Source organism: Grus americana, chromosome 30 (genome assembly GCF_028858705.1).
Source record: "Grus americana isolate bGruAme1 chromosome 30, bGruAme1.mat, whole genome shotgun sequence".
Classification (NCBI taxonomy): Eukaryota; Metazoa; Chordata; class Aves; order Gruiformes; family Gruidae; genus Grus; species Grus americana.
Window position 1 is genome coordinate 1123334 of NC_072881.1, and position 6008 is coordinate 1129341.

A 6008-nucleotide genomic window follows, 5' to 3' on the forward strand; every position below is an offset into this window, starting at 1 on the left:
TGAAGAGCTAGCTGAAAAATGTGTTGGTAAGTTTGAAAATACAGTGAGTTACTGCATGGGACTGAGTCCAAAGAAGGAATCTGAGCTTGTAGCAGGCAGTACTCGAGCTCTTGCACCTTGCTGCAGAGTGAGGCGGCTGGCACGCCGTGGGAGCAAAGAAAGTTAGATGCTTCTTTTCGTTTAATTTTCTTTCTGTCTCTCAGAACGTTGAATGGGTTTTGGGCATCTTCCCTGGGAGCAAAGTTTTGATTAGGGGGCTGCTTAATAAGCGCAGGATATCAGGCTGCGAGCCACGTAACAAAACTTCTCTGCAGTGCAGTAACTCTTTATGTTCTCTCTTAAACTGTTAATTTTTGGCCGCATACAAAGTCTTTCAGTGTTGCGCTTGGGGAACGGAACCTTGGCCTTGACTTCTGTGTTGCCTGAGACTGATGTAACATTTGATTCTTGTTTTCTTTGTTAGGGTACTGTGGTGCTGATATTAAATCCTTATGTGCTGAAGCTGCCCTCTGTGCTTTGCGCCGCCGCTATCCTCAGCTATACAAAAGTAGCGAGAAACTGCAGTTAGATGTTGCTTCTATCAAAATAACAGCAAAGGATTTTGTCATGGCTATGCAGAAGACTGTTCCAGCTTCACAGAGGGCTGTGGCTTCACCTGGGCGAGCGCTATCATCTGTTTCAAAACCACTGCTTGAAAACACCTTAGCAAGAATTTTACAAGCCTTGCAGAGAGTATTTCCCCACGCAGAGTTTGCACTACAGAAGGACCAACAGCCAGGTATAACGATAACATTCACTACTTTAAAATTCTGTCAAAGCAAAAAATTCTCATTTGTGCAGTCAACATACACAAACCTCTTGGCCATAATGACAGCAGAATTTCAGAATATGCATGTGCATGCTTTTATTTCAGGAACAGGGTGGATAGGTTTTAGTCTGGATTCTAAACTGAAGTGCTGGATGGGAGCTGTGAATGACTCACAATAGGCCGTAGAGAACTATGCGTTCTCTACTACAGCACCCTGTTTCTGACAGTAGCTAACATCATATTTGTCATTTGTAGAGATGGATCTGAGGTTTAAAGTATGAGGCACCTCTTTCAAAATATTGAAATAGAGGGGAAAAAGGTATTTTTACATGAATGCTTCTAATTCCTGTCTGAAGAATGTCAGGACCACAATGCAAGCAGAAGCGGTTTAAGCTAAATACTGTTTTAGCTATCGTGATTTTTTTTTTAGCCATAGTCTCTTAACTTAAATGTTTGTGGATCACACTGTACACTTGTACAGGAGATGAGAATGGTTTAGTAGTGTGTACTTTGGGACTTGGCTTAGCATACGTGAGCTCACACCCCTGACTGCATCAGCCCTGATCAGGTTTACTCTGTCAGTTGGTGAGAGCAAAGAAATTGATAAACTCACTCCACTCTTGATTAATGGAAATCTGTTAATAGTTAGTTATGCTAATCTCTGGAGACTGTCCTACCAGGATGACTCCCAGTAGAGCCAGGAGATAGGTTAGCATTGGTAAAACAGAGGCAGAAATCCACCAACAAAACAAAAGCAGAGAGGCTAGGGGATTGGTAATTGCATCCCTTCTCTGTTGTCTGCCTTCCATTATCTACTCATTCGGTGATCTGTGAGGAGCCTTACTTAGCAGGTGTGTTGGTCTGTATATTCTGACTCACTAGTCCTACGCAAATGGAAGTTTGTGGCCATCGCACTCGCTTAATTCCCTCGCTTCCAGTGCGGGAACCTGCCCCAGAAAGAAGTGGCCTTGTTGGGTTTTTCAGGTGTCTCGGAACCACCAAAGTTGTTCCTAATCATCTTTCTTCTAAGGAGAAAAAAACCAAACAACCTCCCAAGCACTTAGGACAGCTTTGTAGAGACTTGTGCGGTCTCCTTAGGTCTGTGGTAGGACGAACTCTTCAGAAAATAGCATTCAGTGTGTGCCCTCAAATGAAGAAATAGAAGAAAAGGGATTTCCAGCACTGATTTGAAGCTGTGTTAATGCGAGAGTGAGATATGGAGTATTCAGGAAAGTTAACAAACCTCTCTTGTCTTTCAGACAGTGTAAATCATGTTTTAAGAAATTATGCAGTTGACAGTGATGAGGAATCGCCATCAATCTTTGAAGATAAGCCAACTCATCAAATGCCCAGTAGAGAAAAGGAAAAATTCCTCAATTTTAGCAGGTAAATGTTGATATTAAGCTTGTGACATTTTAATGTGGAAGTTGTATAAGCCAACAGTTGAAAAAATAGATTGTTGTCATCACTGTTGGGTCAGTTATTTTTCTCCGTTTCTATCGCTATGCTGCCCAGAAAATGTGACCAGCTGAGTTTGGTTAGGTCTCTAAGATCTTTGACTTCAGCCAGTAAAGGTACAGTGGTATTGTGCTGGAAAAAACAAACGCTCTTCACAAATGTGTTTCATGCTAGGAAAGCAAGATTACTAGGAAATTAATACACAATTCAACGATGAAACAATTAGAATGACTGAATACAATCTTGTACGTATTTGGCGTACTGCTGTAATTTAACTAATCCAATTGTGTACTTCAGATACAGCTAATGTGTTTCAGCGCCCACTTTAATTTTTTCCTAGAAACGTTGTTCTGCTCCTTCCTTCCCGCTATCTCCAGTAACTACGGCCAAATTTCAGCTGAACTTGACAGATGTAGAGATCTCGTAGTTACTTAAACTCAAGACCTACTGAAAATTGGGGTGTACAGATCCAGATTGGTGTGTGTTGAGAGAGAGAGCGAGAGCGAGTTGTATTTCTCCTCCATATCAGGTTACTGACCAGTTGTCGTGTGTGTATTTAGCTGGACAAGTCCCCGTGTGTGATTTAAGAGCCATTACTTAAGCCAGCCAAACGAATAGCAGAGATGCTGGGGATTGGCAGGATTTCTTTGGGGAGCTATGGTACAAGGTTGTAAGAAAATGAGCTTTGATAGTCTTCCTGATCACAGACCAGCTTATTATTTACTGGAACATGGAGAGTATTTACCAAAAAAAAAGGGTTAGGAAAAAACCTTTAACATCTGTGTGCCTAGTCATCACTTCATTTTGAAACTTACTATCTTCTAATTGTTCTAGAAATGCTTATTACCAGCCAACATCTTGCAGGCCACGGTTCTTACTAGTTGGAGAGCCAGGATGTGGGCAAGCTTCTCATTTGGCACCTGCGGTAATACATGCCCTGGAAAAGTTTCCAGTTTATACGCTAGACCTACCTGCTTTGTTTGTTACCGCCACATCACCGGAAGAAACATGTGCACGGGTATCTTTTTTTTCTTTTTAATCTCATAGGCTTCATGAACTGTATATAAACTAGTAAAATAAGCAAAATTCATTGTTAATAGAGGTGGCCTGGTTTGAACGTGCTGTTAGGTTTACTTCTGTCCGAAAATGCACGTTTCTTTTTAGATCATATAATCCCGAGTAAGGATGTTGTAGATGGCCGTATTTTCTATTCCAAATTAAGCCGTGAGGAATTTGCTAGCAGCTTGGGAAGCTGGGAGGTGCTGCTAATAAATCCCTCTTTATCGCAAGAAATCCTGCCCATTTCGGTGGGATCCAGAAAGTTGTTTTCATTGCTGCTTACGAGACTCTGCTCCCAGTAGGTGGCTCTGCATCAGCCTGACTGCAGGTCACGCACTCTTTGTAGGCTTTTTTATTAAATATAATGAAAAGGCAATCAAGGTTTTGGGGAAAAGAAGTGTTTCTTTTTTTTACATATGTACGTGTGTGTGTGTGTGTGTATATATATACAGCTTCCACTGCTGTAGTATATGCAGTAAAAGCATTAAAATTCATGGAACACTTACATTTGTACACTGGTATGTTTTTCTTAACTGTGAAAATTAAATATAAGCAGATGTAGTGCTGTTTTCCTTTTTACTTTTAGGCAGGAAAGCCATTTTGTTGTTTGGCATCACTGTATTAAAATATCTTGACCTTTAGGCAGCAGCATTTGAGAGCTGGACGAGTAAGGACAGACACACTACAGGACTGGATACTCATTTGTCACAGAAGAGGCACAATTCCTTTTTTGTTACGTTACGGTTGCTTCTGCGGTCGTATAGCTACCGTGTCTAGTCACTGCCCAGACACACCACGTGCGCTTCCCATTTTGTGACAGGAACCCCCTGAATCTTAATAATCTGAAAGGGTCCACGGAGAAATTTGTCACGTGAAAGGGCTGTTGCCACTTCCCTCACGCAGTAGGTGCACGCTCTCTTCTGCGATCGAGGTACCATCTGTAGGCAACGGCTTGCGGCCATCCAAAGCGTGTAATCGGGTCTGATGGATCCTTTGGTAATGAGAGGCTGTGCGTGATTTAGCTGTTCAGGCAGGCTGAAGACTGGTCACCTCTTATAAAACATACTTGAAATTTTGAATTGTAACCAGGCTCCTCTTACAGCATCAGCCCCCATCTTTTCACATAGGTCTGTCTGTGTTTGTTCAGACTGTGCTCCAGACTGACTTGGCTATGTGCCCGCTCTGAATTGAAGATGGTGTAGTCGGTCGTGTAGTTGCAGTCGTGTAGTGACTTACCCAGACTAATACATCTTGAAGAAGGGTTAGGCTTGTGTTTTCAGGCACACCACTACACCAGCTAAGTTGTGAGGCGCTTTAGGAGTTCCCTTACACCTGAGTAGTTTTGAAATCAGGTAGAGCTTCAGGTCTGTCTGCGTAGCAATGTCTATATTTGAGTCAAAGTAAACGTTTTACCTTATTGTTACGGAGTTGTTCTTTTGTTGGTTTGGTTTTGTGTTTTGGCTTCATGTACTCCCACTTCGTAAGATAGTTTGACTGATACGTAGTTATTTATTAGCCTATTGCACACGGTTTAGTTTTCTTATCCAAGCTTTCATTTCACCAGTTGATGCGAGAAGCTCAAAGAACAGCGCCGAGTATCATTTATATCCCACATATCCATTTGTGGTGGGAGGCTGTTGGAGCTACACTGAAAGCTACTTTTACAACACTACTGCAGAACATTCCAGCATTTGCTCCAGTTTTGCTGCTTGCAACATCCGATGTGTGTCACGCAGATCTCCCAACAGAGGTATTTCTGTCGTTACTTTTTTTATTCAATTTCTTGTTCAGCTATAAATCCTTTAAGCATTGGAGTACTTAAGCAAATGCATACTGTTATTACTCAGGCACCCTACCCAGGTCTCTTAAAATTTGCTTAGACAACACAATGCCGAAAGCGTTTGTCTAAAGTGTCTTCTGAGTAAAGAGATTGACTTTGACCCAACTTTTTCCCCCTTCTCACACACTCATGCTTGTTAGACAGATGTATCCATTTACTTCAGACAATAAATCCAGTGACTTCAGGATGGTTAGGTATGTACTTAGTCAAGAATATATGCTGCTTGAAATGGAAATGGGAAAAAAATATTTTTACTGAAAACATTTGTACTGAAATTGAAAGATATTTTTACTGAAAAAGTAAAAGTGGTCACACTGTAATGATGGAACGGAATTTCATCTTTAATAAAAATTTCAATTTCTTTGTTCATGTAAGTGAAAGCTTTACAAATGAGAAAGCCGAGTTCCAACTTCGTTTCAGTAACTTGGAAGTGGATTTTTAGTGGTATTCCTTAACAAAATTCAGTAAGAGTACATGCTTAGCTTCCTAGACATCTGAGAGTGTGCATTAAAGGAGGATATTCAAAATGTGAAGATGCTGCCCTGATTATTTTGTCTCAGTTACTGCGGGGGGCTTACCTAGATGTGTTTGTCATCAACTGCTTTGAAAGGGCTTAACTTTCTAGAGGAGTTTTAATACTGTTAATGAAGTCCTTCTAAAATAAGTATTGAAATTCCTTCCATAACTTTTGGTAGTAGAGACTGAAAAACGGAGTAAAACATGGAAGTATACAGCCTCAGACACCTCGCTTAAATTAATTTAACAAAAAAAAAACCCCCAAACACCTTACCAAAAAGCCCGCATTTGTCTGCTGAACCCTGCCTGTTCCCTCTCTAGATGCCA

At 41.1% G+C, this 6008-nt stretch overlaps 1 long non-coding RNA gene across 1 annotated transcript; it reads left to right on the forward strand.

Moving 5' to 3' along the window:
- Window positions 1–635: 635 nt before the first annotated feature.
- On the forward strand, window positions 636–4931 carry LOC129197946 (uncharacterized). The gene is made up of 4 exons (XR_008574408.1): window positions 636–778; window positions 2068–2194; window positions 3101–3284; window positions 4890–4931. It is a non-coding gene; the product is annotated as an uncharacterized LOC129197946 (long non-coding RNA).
- Window positions 4932–6008: the final 1077 nt, after the last annotated feature.